Here is a 17,509-nt window from a genome sequence, read left to right as displayed (position 1 = left end):
CACACACACACGTGTGCATTCACATGCACCACATTCACAAATTTGGTATATCATAGCAGGCTCGTTCAACCAAAAAATTGCCTTCAAATGAATAATGAACAGACACAATTTGGCTTCAGTAGCCCTTGTGTCATTAAGCCAATACTAACAACAACAGCAACAAAAAAATTTATGCACATTATCACATTAAGACCTACCTATGCTCATATGTATGTTCACATTCGTGTATCCATTTCTATTTATATTTTGTATACTCCGATAACAATAGTAGACAATATGACATATATATTTATTGTTAGGCATATAAAATAATTATTGACACATAATACATAAATAATTAAAAATATGATAATTACATAAATAAGATAAAAATATTGTATCTAGAAAAGTGTTATGAAAAAAGATGTTATAAAACATAGATGCAAGCCTTCAATCACTCCTGACAATGTGAATGCGACTGAGAGCTGCAAACCAGCATAGATCCAACGATGCGGGCATGGCAGAATGCTGCAGAGAGCAATGACTTGAACACACGAATGCTCATGATCTTATACACATCAAGAAACAAACAGCTAGGCGAGAGCTCTTCATCATGTCCAGCAACTTGGATGCAATAAAGAGCTCCAACCAAAATAACACATGCACACAATGACACATATAAAAAAATTTTCATGCTCTTGAGTATGAACCATTCATTCCATAAAATATACATTAATTAATGTATGTTTATAAACCTTTTATCTAATACAGATGAAAACATACGCATTGCTCTTGATAGATATCAGTATTGAACTTATACATTTTGCTGGGTTTTATTTGATTTGATTTGATTTTGGTTTTTAAGGCACAAGGGCGACCAGGCCAGTTTTGACTGGGTAGGAAATACTTTCTAACAGGCCAGTCTCTTTTGGGTTTGTCTGTTTCAGTCAATGTCTCAATCAGGTATGCATGCTAGTCTGAGGAAGAGGGTGTCACAGTCTGGATAGCCATAGCATGGTTGCTTCTAGTCTCAAAAACGTTTGGAGTAAATTCAGAGCAGGCGATGTAATGCATGTCATCAGAGATGGGTGTTTTTTTTTTTTTTTTTTTTTTTTCATATGAACACCCCAAACACAAGAGGTATTAGAACCTATAGTACTTAGTACTATGCTTGGGTTGGAGGTTGAGAAGACGAAATAAGATATTTGTTGACATTGGACTTCTGTAGATTGTAATTTTCAGGAAATACGTATGACGGAAGGTTGTTCCAGAAAACGGCAATTGAATGAATAATTGAGGAAGATGAAAAGTTGGTTCTGTGAGTTTGTAGTTGGACAGTAAATGGATGTTGGCTGGTGGCGGCACGTGTTCGGACTGTTTTGAAAGAGAGAGCGGGAATTATAGAAGCCAATTCAGAAGAACAGTGCCCATGGAAGTATCTGTAGAAGAGGTATGCAGCAGAAATAGTACATCTATGAGTGGAGAGACTCTGTTAGAGATGAGTTATTAATTAATCTAGCTGCCCTCTTCTGAATGGAATCTAGAAAACTGAGAGAGGTTTTTGGAGTACCACCCCAGATGTGGGAACAATATTCCATGGAAGGGTGGATTTGCAATTTATACAGGGTGAATGGCTGTTTGGAAAACAAGTAACGCTGAAAAACCAAGTTTTTTAGATGCAGAGGAATCAATATTTGAAATGTGCTTGTGCCAAGAGAGATTAGAAGTCAGAGTAATCCTTAAAAGTGATATATAATCTTGCCTAGAAATGGGAGTATCACCACAGATAAGCATAGGAGCAGAAGAATCCTTTTTTCAAGATATAAGACAGGACTGAGTTTTAGAAGGATTGAAATCAACTAAGTTGTCTTTGTTCCACTGGAGAATTACCTGGAGATTTCCATTTAAGGAATTGGTAGTGGATATTCAAGAAGTTGAAGCTGACTGAGCAGGGTAAGGTTTCTCAAAATGGAAAGTGGAATGCAATGTGCTATAATTGACAAAACTATGGATAGAATTTCCAGTCAATGGAAGATGGTCATAAATATATAAGAGGAAAAGAGTGAGGGAAAGAACTGAATCTTGGGGGACACCAGCATTAGTGGAGAAGTTAGAAGGCAGAGAGAAAACTGGATAATCAATTACGAAAAACAGTTGGTAAACCATAAGATGGAAGCTTGTTTAGAAGAACTCTGTGCCAAACACAATCAAAAGCCTTTGAGATATCAAGAGCAACTGCTTGTGTTTTACCAAACATTTGCCCATAAATGGATAATATAAGCCAGAATGTTACCAGTGGATCAACACTAATGGAATCCATTCTGGCGATCGTTGATCACACGGAAGGATTCTAGGTAGTTTAAGAGTCGCAGGTTAATTGATTTCTCCATTAGTTTAGAAAGAGTAGAAGTAATTGCAATGGGAAGATAATTGGATTGGAGGAATTTGTCATCCTTTTTAGGAACTGACTGAATATGAGCAAATTTCCAAGCAGAAGGAAAAACACCTTTGGAATAAGAAAGTGAAAAAATGCGGCAAGGAACGGGAGTAAGTTCAGGAGCATAGATTTTAAGAACAAGTGGAGAAATACTCTCAGGACCTGGTGCCTTCTTAGCATCAAGATCCATCAAAATCTTATTAGTTAAGAAACATATAAAATCTGAGGAAGTGAAGCCAGTCGACATCGCTGGACAGTGACATAAGCATTGGGAGATCAAAATTGAGAATAGGAGTGTGTTATAGGCCTAATGACTCTGATGAGTATAATAAGAAACTTTACAGGCAAATAGAGTGGACCAGTAAATCAGAGAGTCCTATAATGGGGGATTTTTATCCCAGATGACTGGAATTTGTGGGATGGTCACTCACACACTAGCAAGGCTTTTGTGCATTTATTGGATGATTGTTTTCTACATCAGCATGTTCGGGAGGCAATTAGAGGAAGTAATACTCTTGATCTGATTATCAGTAGTGATTCTTCATGCATTAAGAATCTGTAGATAAAGGAACCACTAGGTGGCAGGGATCACAGTGTGTTGAAGTGGGATTTACTGAAAGAGGTAACTACCATCAGGGGTAAAGGGAAGGATTTTTGCTTTCGTAAAGGCGACTGCGATGGTCTGAGACAGTATTTAAATTCTATACAGTGGGACCAACAGATGATGATACCAACAGCAAATTCAAAATGGGAAGCATTCAAAGAACTTATCTTGGAGGATACTAGGCTTTACATACCAACTAAGAAATACTGTTCAGGGTTTAGGCCTAAATGGATTTCAGATGAACTAATGAGACATATGGCAGAGAAGAAAAATGCATGGAATACATCTAATTTAATGGGTGACATGGAAGTCTATCATGGATATAATCTGGTCTGTAACCAAGTCACAAAGGCAGATTATGAGAAATCCTTGGCAAAGCATGCAAAGAAAAACAGCAAAGAGTTCTTTACCTGTGTAAACTCTAGAAGGAAAGGGATGAATCAGATTGGTCCACTGGATATTGGTGGTTCAACAGTTGAGGATCCTGCTCAGGTATCTAACAAACTAAATGAGTATTTTGCATCTACATTCACACATGAGGAATTATTCAGGAAGGGGAATGCCAGAGGTGGAGTAAACTCTGGCAGTGAGCTAGATGATTTTGTAATAACTGAGAGGAAAGTGGAGAAGAAATTGTTGAGGATAAACATAAAAAAGGCACCTGGGATGGATGGGATCTATCCAGTTATATTAAAGGAGGCAGCAAAGGAAGTAAGCAAACCCTTAGCCATAGTTATGAGAACTTCTTTGGACTCAGGGGAGGTACCCATAGACTAGAGATGTGCAGATTTGACCCCAATTCACAAAGGAGGCTCACAGGCTGAATTCACAAAGGAGGCTCACAGGCTGATACAAGTAATTATAGACCTGTGAGTTTAACTTCTGTTCTAGGAAAATTAATGGAGGCACTGGTTAAAGAAGCACTGCAGGATCATCTAGACAAGACTTCAGTTATAGCTCGGACACAGCATGGTTTTGTTAAGGGATAGTCTTGCCTGACCAATTTGATTGCTATGATGCAGTCACAAAAGAACTGGATGCAGGGAATAACTTTGATATTATGTATTTGGATTTTAGAAAGGCTTTTGATACTGTTGCACATGGAAGACTGCTGCACAAATTGGAGCAGTGTGGCATTGGAGGCAAATTGCTGCTATGGATAAAGGGATGGTTGAGGGGGAGAAGACAGAGAGTTGTAATCAATGGACACTGCTCATTGTGAACTAATGTTATTAGTGGCGTGGTTCAGTGTTGGGTCCATTATTGTTTTCTGTATTTATAAATGATATTGATGATGGTATATCAAGCTAATGTCCAAGTTTGCAGACGATACAAAGTTTGGCATCGTTGAGGACACTACTGACGCTATGCTGCTGCTACAGGATCTGGAAAGATTGAGCAGACGGGCTGAGAGGTGGCAAATGAAGTTTAACATTGACAAATGTAAAGTACTACATATGGAAATCCATAACCCCCAGAGCAACGTATCAACTCTGTTGTACGACGCTGACAGTGGTAGAGAATGAAAGGGACCTGGGGGTGGTTGTGCAGGCAGATATGAAGTTCTCTGAGCTGTGCAGATGGGCTGCAAGAGTAGCTCATGGTGTCTTGTCAATGATATGTAGAGGAATTTTTCTAGCAGGGATAAGGAGGTGATTATTCCCTTGTATAAGGCAATGGTCAAGCCACACTTTGAGTACTGTATACAGGTCTGAAGGCCTCATTTCAAGAAGGATGTAGAGCTGCTGGAGCGAGTACAGAGAAGGGCAAGATTAGTGAATGAAACAAAGGGTTGCTCTTACGAAGAAAGGCTTAAGTTTTGCAAGTTACAGTGTCTGGAGACTAAGCACCAGCGAGGTGTATAAAGCTTTGAATGGTTTGAGCATGCTCAATGCCGATGGGATTCCTCCTCTTGCTCAGAATAATCACCTGAGAGGGCATAAATTCAAATTGAGGAAAGACAGATGTAGGATAGATGTGCAGAAATTTGCCTTTAGCCAGCGGGTAGTTGGAACAGACTTCCATCCCTTGCTGTGGAAGTTGATAGCCTAAATAAATTTAAGCTTCAGCTGGACAGGTATTTCGAACGAATGGAGGGGTGAAATGGGAGTGGTTTTTTTTTTTTTTTTTTTTTGGCTTATGCTGCATAAGCTTGCTTTTTTTGCATCATATGCCTCTACTAATGCTAGTGCTAAGAACCATTTGGTTTTGATAGAGGTGGAAGCAGAGATTGGCAAAAGTTGCGGCCCATAGCTTTGGCAAGAGACCGGAATGCTCGGCTACCATTAGGGCAAGAAGCATGTTTTCTACTCTTTACCTGTTCAAAATCTAGTTTGAACTGATTAGTAACTGCTTTACAATTGTTGCGAGCTTTGGTGTAGGCAGAAAATGAAACTGAAGAATTGGAAACAAGCCAATTACGATATGCAACATTCTTCACTTGAACAGCCTTAGCACATTTATTGGAAAACCAAGGTTTAGATAAAAGACGAGATTTTAAAGTGGAGTGTGGAATAAAGGATTCCATTCCTACAATAATAATTTCACAGACACGATCTGAGCAAACATTGACATCAGAAGTTTTGAAACAGTAATCCGACCAAGGAAAAGAAATCTCGCAGGTCATCCCATTTTGCATTCTTGTAATGCCAAACAACACGAGGTTGGGAATAGCCATGAGATAAAGGCTCCATTGGAGAAGAGACAATCACCAAGTTGTGATCTTAGTTGCCTAAAGGACCACTCACTTCGATCGTGTACTTAGAAAAGATGAAATGTGTTGGCTGTATGGATAGGACTGTCCAGTATTCTGGTAGGTAAATGAAAAATCTGTGCGGGGTCATTAGTAATTGCAAATGCCTCAGCATCTCGACCAGCTGGGTCTGTGTGACTGCAAAACGGAAGCCAACTGAAGTTGTGAACATTAAAATCACCAAGGAAAACTACCTCACTGTTAGGAAAGTTGGACTGGAGAAAGTCAAATTGCAAAGAGAGGAAGTCAAAGAGTTCCAAGTGATTAGTGTAGTTGGGAGAAGGGTAGAGACAACAGATGAATTTGAATGGAAGAGGTAGAGAGAGAGATTTTAAGCCAGAGAAAGTCGAAAAGAGGATATTCCAAATTACCTAGTTTCTGACAGGGAATATGCACAAGTACCACCTTTGAGGCGAAAGGAATCGTACAGCGAATAATATGGGCAGCTGAGATGAGCAATAGTTGAATTAACCTAAAACTGGGATTCTGTCAGAAAAAGTACATGGAGTTTGGCAGACTGCAAGTGGAATGGACATCGTTGAGATTAGAACTGAGACCACATATATTTGTGAATTTGAATAGGAAGTGTTTGGGAGGTTTAGATCTTTTCGCAGATAAGCTTACTTTATTAGTTTGACAATTCATGGTGTATTCAATAGTAAGAAAAGTGGGTGGGGGTACATACTGTATGAAGTAATGAAATTTTTGGATATGGCATACACATAGTAAGAATATACCCAGATCCTTGACATAACGTGGCCTCGACAATGCCCCCTACATACATATGACACCGTTTTTGAGCTGTACCCTCAAAATGTAAGGAAGATTGGATCTCGCCATGGCGTTCATCATAGCCTGAAAAGGCATCAACCATACTGCATGATGGAAAAGATGGGGAAGGGTTGACTGGAACTTAGCTCTGGAGACTAAATATGGGTTCCACCACTTCAAGCCTCCAATAAGCAAAGTGGTGGTATTGCACTGGTTGATGAGAGTTATCTACCACTTTGTATTACCTTGTAACACAGAGGGTCGGCATTCCTCCATGTAATGTGGGCGCCACATCTCGACCCCTACTTACACCTGGGTGGTCACCCACAGTGTGCTTGCACATGGGTGTTGTATTCAGGATTACTAACAGTCCCACAATTGTGAAGGTGCAAGCGGAGGATTTGGCTGTCACAGACTGACCAGACTTCACTGAAATTGGGTCCACTTGACTTGAGTGTCACCCAAATATCAGTTCCATTAGCATTTTAGACTCCCACGTAGCAAGTACAGCTTGTCTGGCCTATCTGAGAGAACGTCTGCGACAACCTCAAGGACCAGTTGCTCGTCTTCTCGATTTATACTTCCAGTTTTGGACATTAATCTACATCTCTGAGGACAGACAGCACCAAAGTGGTACAGAGGTTACGGTTTTAGATAAGAAGTACATAAAATCAGAGGCAGTGCATCCATCGACATGAGTGGCCAGTGTTATGTTAAGTCAGTTTGGTGTGACATAAACACCGAGAAAATAAAAATGAAGGTAGGAGTGTATTATAGATCTAATGACTTTGATGAGTATTATGAAGCGTACAGACATATAGAGTGAGCCAGTAACTCAGACTGTCTTAATAATGGAGGAATTTAACTTTCCACATATTGATTGGAACTTGTGGGTTGTCACTCACAGAGTAGCAAGACTTTTTGAGGATTTATTGGATGATTGTTTCCTACACCAACATGTTAGAGAGGCACAAAGAAAAAGCAATACTCTTGATCTGATTATCAGGCAGAAAACCCTGAAAGAATTAAAAATCTGCATATAAACGACCACTAGGTGACAGTGATCACAATGTACTGATGTAGGATTTACTTAAAGATGTAACTTTTGTCAAAGGCAAAGGAAAGGGCTTTTGTTTTCATAAAGGTAACTCAGCAATCTCAGACAGATTTTAAACTCCACGCAGTACAATCGAGTGATGAAGTTACCAACAGCAAATTATAAATAGGAAGCATTCAAGGATGTTATCACCGAAGCTACTAGGATTTTTATACCAACTAAAAGCATAATTTATATGTAGTAAATACTTCTTTACTTATATAAACAGTAGAGGAAGGGGTTGAATCACATTGGTCCACTAGATATGAATGGATTAATTGTTGATGAATCTGCTCAGGTTGCTGACAAACTGAATGGATATTTTGCATCTACATTGACACTTGAGGAAGTTTTTAGGTATGGGGGATGACAGAAATGAGTCAGTTTCTGAACTGGGAGCTGAGTGATTTTGTGATAAATGAGAGGAAAGTGGGAGAGAAATTTTAAGGTTAATATAAAAAAAAGGCATCTTTAATGTAACTGGATAGACGGAATCTATCCAGTTACATTAAAGGAGACAGAAAAAGAGGTAAGCAAACCTTTAGCCATGATTATGAGAACATTGCTGCATTCAGGGGATAACGCTAAATTCACAAAGGTGGATCAGAGGGTAGTAGTAGTAGTAGTAGTAGTGGTGGCATGTGATGCAAGAAAGCAAATGTATGAGCTTATGCAGCATCAGCCAAAAAAAAAAAAAAAAAAAATCACACCATTCCCTCCAAATGCCTGTCCAGTCCTCCTTAAATTTATTCAACCTATCAACTTCCACAACGACAGATGGAAGTTTGTTCCAGCAATTAATTTGCCTTTAGCCACCCGCTGGCTAAAGGCAAATTTCCGCACATCTATTCTACATCTGTCTTTTCTTAATTTGAATTTATGCTCCCTTAGGTTCGTAATCTGAACAAGTGGAAGGATCCCATCAGAATTCAGCGTGCTGAACCCATTCAAGGCCTTATACACCTCAATCAGATCACCGTGCAGGTGCCTAGTCTCCAGCCACTGCAATTTGCAGAACTTAAGCCTCTCTTGATAAGAGGATCCCTTCATTCCCCTCACCAATCTTGTTGCCCTTCTCTGTACACGCTCAAGTAAATCTACATCCTTCCTAAAATGAGGCCTCCAGACCTGTACGCAGTACTCAAGGCATGGCATGACCATTGCTTTATACAGAGGGATAATCACCTCCTTTTCCCTGCCAGCAAAATTCCTATATATCATTGACAAAACCCCATGACCTGCCCTGGCAGCCTGTCTGCATTGCTCAGAAAACTTCATATCTGCCTGCACAATTACTCCCAGGTCTTTTTCATTTTCTACCACCTTAAGTGTAGTACCACACAGTTGGTACGTTTCTCTGGGGTTACTTCTACCCATATGCAGTACTTTGCATTTGTCAAGGTTAAACTTCAGTTGCCACTTCTTAGCCCATCTGCCCAAATTATCTAGTTCCTGTTGCAGTAGCATACTGCCATTACTGTCATTAACAACCCTGCCAACCTTTCTATCATCTGCAAACTTCGACACTAAGCCTGATATACTTTCATCAATATCATTGATAAATATACAAAACAACAGTGGACCCAACACTGAACCCTGTGGGACTCCACTAATAACATTAGTCCAAGAAGAGCAGCACCCATTGATTACCACCCTCTGTCTTCTCCCACTTAACCATCCTTTTATCCATTGTAGCAAGTTACCCTTAATACCATGCTGCTCCAATTTGTACAATAGTCTTCCATGCGCAACAGTGTCAAAGGCTTTCCTGAAATCCAAATATATGATATCAAAATTATTTTTTGAATCCAGTTCCTTTGTAACCACATCATAATATCCTATCAAATTTGTCAGACAAGACTTTCCCTTAACAAAACCATGCTGTGTCTGAATTATTGCTGCAGTCTTGTCTAGATGATCCTGCAATGCATCTTTAACCAGCGACTCCATTATTTTACCCGGAACAGAAGTTAAACTAACTGGTCTGTAATTACTCGTGTCACCCTTCGATCCCCCTTTGTGAATTGGGGATACATTTGCACATCTCCAGTCCGTGGGAACGTCCCCTGAGTCCAAGGATGCTCTCATAATTATGGCTAAGGGTTTGCTTAGTTGCTTTGCCGCCTCCTTTAATGTAACTGGATAGATCCCATCCACCCCAGGTGCTTTTCTTATGTTTAACTTCAACAATTTCTCCTTCACTTTGCTTTCAGTTATTACAAAATCATTAAGTATCCTGCTACAATTTGATAACCTTCTGCCATTTTCAAACCTTAATAATTCCTCACGTGTGAATGTAGATGCAAAATACTCATTCAGTTTGTTTGCTATCTGAGCAGGATCATCAACAGTCGAACCATTGATGTCAAGTGGACCAATCATATTCATCCCCTTCCTTTTAGTTTATACAAGTAAAGAAATCCTTGCTGTTTTTCTTAGCATCTTTTGCCAAGGATTTCTCGTAATCTGCCTTCGCCTGCCTAACCTCCTTTGTAACTTGGTTACAGATCAACTTGTAGCTATCATAGGCTTCTGTGTCACGTGTTAATTTGTATGCATCCCATGCATTTTTCTTCTCTGTTACGAGTCTCATTAGTTCATTAGATAACAATTTAGGCTTAAACCTTGAACAATATTTCTTAATAGGTATGAAACTTTTAGTAGCATCCATGATTAATTCCTTGAATGCTTCCCACTTAGAATTTACTTTTGGTAACATCATCAGTTGATTCCACTGTACAGAATTTAAAAACTGTCGGAGACCACTGTACTCGCCTTTACGGAAGCAAAAACCCTTTCCTTTACCCCTGATGGTAATTAAATCTTTAAGTAAATTCCACGTCAGTACACTGTGATCACTGGCACCTAGTGGTTCTTTTATCTGCAAATTCCTAATACATGAATAATCACTGCTGATAACCAGATCAAGAGTATTACTTTCTCTGGTTGCCTCTCGAACATGCTGCTGCAGAAAACAATCATCCAATAAATCCACAAATGTCTGACTAGTGTGTGAGTGCCCAACCCACAAGTTCCAGTCAATATCTGGGAAGTTGAAATCCCCCATTATAAGACATTCCGATTTACTAGCCCACTCTATTTCTCTGTACAATTGTTCATTGTACTCATTCGAGTCATTAGGCCTATAACACACTCCTACTCTTATTTTTGCTTTCGCAGTGCTTATGTCACACCAAACTGACTCAACAGTGCACTGTTCATCTATATCAACTGGATGCACTTCCTTGGATTTTATGTGTTTCTTAATTAATAGCATAACCCCTCCTCCCTTCCTATCCTGTCTATCCTTTCTGTACACATTGTACTCCCCAAATTCCAGTTCGGCATTCCTTATATCAGTGTGACACCATGTCTCTGATATCCGAACAATATCCGCCTTTGATGTCTTGACCAAAACTTCAAATTCATCAAATTTATTTACTATACTTCTAGCATTGGTATACATGCAAGCATACATGCTCCTACTCCTATTCTTTGTTACCCTAACCCATCCCATATACCCACCCGTTTCACAATGACCGCCACCCATCCCTGAAACCCCCAACACCCCACGCTCCAGGTCGCTACTTATTTTAATAGAAGTTGTGCAAGAATCACCTTCTCCTCTGCCTACGGCTACTGTTAAACTATTAGTCCTTGTATCCCCCGAATCTATCAGTTTTCCGACCCACCCAATACTGCCTCGATAGCATCAGCAAATATTCTTGCACCCTTTCTATTTAAGTGTATCCCATCCCTGTAGAAGCAGTAGGAGTAGAAAGGGTGCAAATGTTCTTGCACCCTTTCTATTTAAGTGTATCCCATCCCTGTAGAAGCAGTCTCTCCTGTTAACAAGTACAGTCCAGGCTGAAAAAAATTCTATCCCTTGAGCCCTGCACAGTCTTTCCAGGGCCGAATTGATCGACAAGGCTCTCATCATATACTCCCTCCTATCGTGTCTGGTCAGAATTGCAGACACTTTCAAATTCAACCCTAATTCACGGCTTTTTTTCATCAGTGACCTGTACTTATCAAGTAATTCTGCCGGTCTCCTACTCTTGATATCATTAGTGCCAACGTGTACAACTATATCACCTTTTGTGCCCTTAAAAGATGATATCTGCTGTACAACATCATCAACCTTTGCCCCTGGCAGACATACCCTGGTCCTGTTCCGCCTATCCTTTTTACAAAGGATGTGTCCCGTTTCTCTGACAATAGAGTCACCAACAACTACTAATTCCTGAGGGACCAGCGCATTCTGCCTTGGGGGTTGCCGCTGTGTTGCGTGATGACCAAGTGCAAGCTCTGGCGTTGATGTGGGCAGCTGAGAGCCTGATAGGCCTCTCAATTTAGATCTTTCAAGGGCATCCACCCTGTCCTTCAAACTCTCATATAGGCCCATAACAACGCTGAGTTGTCGCCTGATTTCCTTACACTCCTTTCATCGCGCACCACACAAAGACCTCCCCCATGGCAATATCATGTTCCGTTCCAGATAGTTCGGCAAACATTTCACAAGTTGCACATTTTTTTAGGCTGTGATGCATTGGAGAATCGCCCCCCTCAGTTCTCCCCCGAGTCACAGCACTCCTGCCACTTTGTGCCCGTTGCTTTGCTGCTCTAGTTTGATATGAGTAATTAGAGACCTGTAAGATTATCTTCTGTTCCAGCAAAAATAACAAGTCATTGGTGAAGAAGTAATGCAGAACTATCTAATGGGAATGCAATTATACTCCATTTACAGCATGGATTTGTTATGGGGCAATTTTGTCTGACCAGTCTAATTTGAATTTGAGCAGTTTAAATTTGAAATTTTGTTCAAATAATTCTATCTGGGATTCTTCCGCTTGCTCAGATTAAGAACCTAAGGGGGCATAAATTCAAATTGAGGAAAGACAGTTGTAGAATAGATGTGTGGAAATTTTACTTTAGCCAGCGGGTGGTGAATTGCTGGAACAAACTTCCATCTGTTGTGTTAGTTGATAGCTTAATAAATGAATTCAAGGAGGAACTGGACAAACTTCTCGAGGGAATAGATGTGTGAAATTGGTTTGTTTTTTTTTTTTTTTGGCTGATGCTACATAAGCTCATATGCTTGCTTTCTTGCATCATATGCCTCCATTACTACTGTTGCCACTACTATCTTTTTCAGGCATATATTTAATAACAATAAGACATAAGTGGGATATAAAGAAATGGATGTTTTTCATTAAAGCATCTCTAGAAATTTATCTTCCAAATATAAGTCTACATCAAGATACAACACTGGTATAAGCTAGATTTTGCATTTCTAACAATTAACAGTTTGTAGTTCAGTTATTATTCTGTGACTCCCTTTCATTCACTAAGAAAATGTGGAAAAAATAATAATAATAAAATTGGCTTATCAACTTATGTCTTCAAAAGTGAAAACTATGTGTGTAAATGTTATGAAAAAACTCTGTTACTTTCTTTTGCTTAGTGAATAAAGCTGTTTTTACTTGAGCCTCTAATATTAAACTCTTTAGAAGTTGCAACATAAATGTTTTCTGTTTTTCCTGATTTAAATATTCTCTTTTTTAAAATGGATCCCATAATGGATTTCTGATTTGGCAAAAGCCAAGTATTTGAAACATAAAAACACATTAAAGGAACTTTCTACTGAAAGTATTTTCATCATTCTTTGAAATATTTCTGCAATTATTGCAAACATCATAGCATACTATTTTCATTGACTCTTTCTCGTTGCCATTTTCTTCATGTAACCAGGCAATTACTTTGCCCAAACTGTGTCCGAGTATGCTATCAAGGCAATGTTAGAAAACTGCTTACTTGGGGAGATTCACAGAATAATGGTTAATAGTAGCCACAGGCAGAGGTGAAAGTAATTCTTGCACTGCTTCCATTAGGATGAGCAGCGGTCTGGAGGTGGGTGGGGTGCTTGGGTTTCAGGGACTGGTGGGAGTCATCTTGAAACAAATAAATACATGGGCTGTGTTAGGATAGCTCAGAATACGAACTGGTGCATGTATACTTGCCTGTACACCAATGCTAGAAGTATAGTAAATAAATTTGATGAATTTGAAGTGCTGGTCAAGACATCAAAGGCACATATTGTTGGAATATCAAAGATATGTATCACACAGATATAATCAGTGCAGAATTGGAATTTGGGGAGTGCAATGTGTACAGAAAGGATGGACAGGATAGGAAGGGAGTAGAGGTATGCTGTTAATTTAGAAAAACATAAAATCTAAGGAAGTGCATCCAGTTGACATAGATGGACAGCAATGTTGAGTCAGTTTGGTATGACATAAGCACTGGGAAGGCAAAAATGAGAGTAGGAGCGTGTTATAGGCCTAATGACTCTAATGAGTACAACTAACAATTGTACAGAGAAATAGAATGGGCCAGTAAATCAGATTGTGATATAATGAGGGATTTTAACTTCCCAAATATTGACTGGAACTAGTGGGTTGGTCACTTGCACACCAGCAAGACTTTTGTGGATTTATTGGATGTTCGTTTTTCACAGCAGCAGCATGTTTGAGAGGCAACCAGAGAGGGTAATACTCTTGATCTGGTTATCAGCAGTGATTATTTGTGTATAAAGAATTTGCATATAAAGAAACCACTAGGTGGCAGTGTTCACAGTGTACTGATGTGGGATTTACTTAAAAATATAATTACCATCAGGGGTAAAGTGAAGGGTTTTGCTTCTGTAAAGGTGACTACAGTGGCCTCAGATAGTTTTTAAATTCTGTACAGTGGGACCAACTGATGATGTTACCAACAGGAAATTCTAAGTGAAAAGCATTCAAAGAACTAATTGTGGAAGCTACTGGGCTTTTCATACCAATTAAGGAATATTATTCAAAGTTTAGTCTAAATGGATGTCAGATGAACTAATGGGACTCGTGGCAGAGAAAAAAAATGCACAGGATGCATATAAATTATCAGGTGACACAGAAGCCTGTGGCAGTTATAAGCTAGTCTGTAATTAGGTCACAAAGGAGGTTAGGAAAGTGGAGGCAGTTTATGAGAAATCTTTGGCAAAGGATGCTAAGAAAAACAGCAAGGACTTCTTTACTTATATAAACTCTAGAAGGAAGGGATTGAATCAGATTGGTCCACTTCATATCGATGGTTCGACTGTTGATAATCCTGCTGAGATAACTGATAATCTGAATGAGTATTTTGCATCTACATTAAGACATAAGGAGTTATTAAGGGAGGAAAATGGCAGAAGTTTATCAAACTGTAACAGGGTGCTGAATGATTTTGTAATAACTGAGAGCAAAGTGGAGGAGAAATTGTTGAAGTTAAACATAAGAAAGGCAACTGGGGCGGATGGGATCTATCTAGTTATATTAAAGGAGGTGGCAAAGGAACTAAACAAACCCTTAACCATAATAATTAGAGCTTCCTTGGACTCAGGGGGGGAAGTCCCCACAGACCAGAGATGTGCAAATGTATCTCCAATTCAAAAAGGGGGATCTAAGGGTGACACGAGTAATTACAGAACAATTAGTTGAACTTCCGTTCCGGGTAAAATAATGGAGTCGCTGGTTAAAGATGCAATGCAGGATCATCTTGTCTGACAAATTTGATTGGATACTATGAAGTGGTTACAAAGGAACTGGATGCAAAAAATAATTTTGATATGATATACTTGGATTTCAGGAAGGCTTTTGACACTGTTGTGCATGGAAGACTACAGTACAAATTGGAGCAGTATGGTATTAAGGGTAAGTTGCTATGATGGATAAAATGGTGGTTGAGTGGTAGAGAAGACATTGAGTGTTAATCAATGGATGCTGCTCTTTGTGGACTAATGTTATTAGTGGAGTCCCCAAAGGTTTGGTGTTGTGCCCATTTTTTTTTTTTTTTTTTGTATATTTTATCAATGGTATTGATGAAGGTATATCAGGCTTACTGTTGAAGTTTGCAGATGATACAAAGGTTAGCAGGGTTGTTAATGACAGTAATGGCAGTGTGCTTCTGCAACAGGATCTAGAAAATTTGGGCAGATGGGCTGAGAAGTGGCAACTGAAATTTAACCGTGACAAATGCAAAGTACTGCATATAGGTAGAAGTAATCCCAGAGAAACGTACCAACTGTGTGGTAGAAAATGAAAAAGATCTGTGAGTAATTGTGCAGTCAGAAATGATGTTTTCTGAGCAATGCAGACAGGCTACCAGAGCAGGTCATGGGATATTATCAATGGCCACGCCATGAGTACTGTGTACATGTCTGGAGGCCTCACTTTAGGAAGGATTTTGAGTTGCTTGTACAGAGAAGGGCAACAAGATTGGTGAGGGAAACAAGGGATCCTCTTACCAAGAAAGGCTTAAGTTAGGCAAATTGCAGTAACTTGAGACTAGGTACCTGCGAGGTGATCTGATTGAGGTGTATAAGTCCTTGAAACCCCGGGGGCTCACATCTGGTGAGTATGGACTTGGCACACCCAGGGTCCTGAGCTGGATATCATCATTCTTCTCTTTCTTATTGATTCCCTTCTCTCTCTGTCTGTCTCTCAGGTTAACTCAGGAATTTTTTTTTTTTTTTTGGCTGGTGCAGCATAAGCCTCAGGTTTCCTTGCACCATATAGCTAATAATAATAATAATAATGGGTTGAGCACACTGCATTCTGATTGGATTCTTTTACTTGCTCAGATTAAGAACCTGAGGGGGCATTAATTCAAATTGAGGAAAGACAGTTGTAGAATAGTTAAGCAGGAATTGCCTTTAGCAGCTTGTGGCAAATTGCTGGAACAAACTTCCATCTGTCATTGTGGAAGTTGATTGCTTAAATAAATTCAAGGATGAACTGGATAAACTTTTAGGGGGAATGGATGTATGAAATTGTTTTTTTTTTGGCTGATGCTACATAAACTCATACGCTTGCTTTTTTGCATCACATGCCTCCATTACTACTACTACTACTATTTCCATCACAGAAATTGAAATTTACATGCTGTTTTCTTCGTATAGTATTAAGGAGTCCCTCCTTCCCTACACCCCGAAGCATGGTTAACATGTTAAAATGAAGTAATGAGAAAGCAAATCAGCGATTTTTTTCTGTTATAAATAACTGTAATGAAATACCAGTTTGCTCTGTTATCAGTTAACTTTGAAAATCAAAGATGAGTCAATATTTATAAGATTTAATCTGTCATTTTATTTTTTTATGACATTATTTACTGCAATTGCATACTGCATAGTTGAATTTTAAGACAAACTAAAGTTTTTGTGTTAGGCATTATTATTATAACATTTTGTGATGTGAAATCCTTCATGATGAGGTGCCTTCCTCTTATACTTTGAATAGATAATGCTTCCCCATTAGAGAAGTTGGCTTTCACTTTAATGATTAAGTTTGCATCATGTAATATCATAATTTTAAGCCTTCTACAATAAAATTCTATTAATTATTTTATTCTTAAAATAATGTTTAGATATATTAACATAATTTACTTTTCTTGCATTTCATTGCGTTCTGTTTATAAAATATGTAGTTTTGTTTAGTGGTTCAAAGAAAACTGTTGTGTTTGTTTAAATAGTTACTTCTCATCGTTTATTCCTTTCCTTTAAATTATGACAGCAGTCTGGGTGGGGGCAGGGTGTCCCTGCATTAGTTAGTTTAATTAAATTTCATGCATGGCATCCCCTTTGTTGGTAAAAATTAACAGCTGTTGTTTCTGAAGTTTGAAAACAGAAAGGAAACATAATTGCCACTTTAATCATGACTTAGAATGAATCATTTTCCTCATGGAAGCTATCCATCAAGAGTCATTCAAATTGTTTATATATTCTTTACACCACAATAAATACAGTTTCTGCTGCTGATTGCAGACTGCTTGCTAGTGGAAAACCCAGCTAGGCTG

At 39.0% G+C, this 17,509-nt stretch overlaps 1 protein-coding gene across 1 annotated transcript in view; it reads left to right on the top strand.

The window, feature by feature from the left end:
• The window catches only part of LOC150082021 (uncharacterized), a 320,259-nt gene that overhangs the window by 162,082 nt on the left and 140,668 nt on the right, over positions 1-17,509 (top strand). The gene's annotated exons all lie outside the window — the stretch shown is intronic.

Source organism: Mastigoproctus giganteus, chromosome 8, assembly GCF_048544385.1.
Source record: "Mastigoproctus giganteus isolate SK-2022 chromosome 8, ASM4854438v1, whole genome shotgun sequence".
Classification (NCBI taxonomy): Eukaryota; Metazoa; Arthropoda; class Arachnida; order Uropygi; family Thelyphonidae; genus Mastigoproctus; species Mastigoproctus giganteus.
This window is presented reverse-complemented; position numbering and strand designations above follow the sequence as displayed.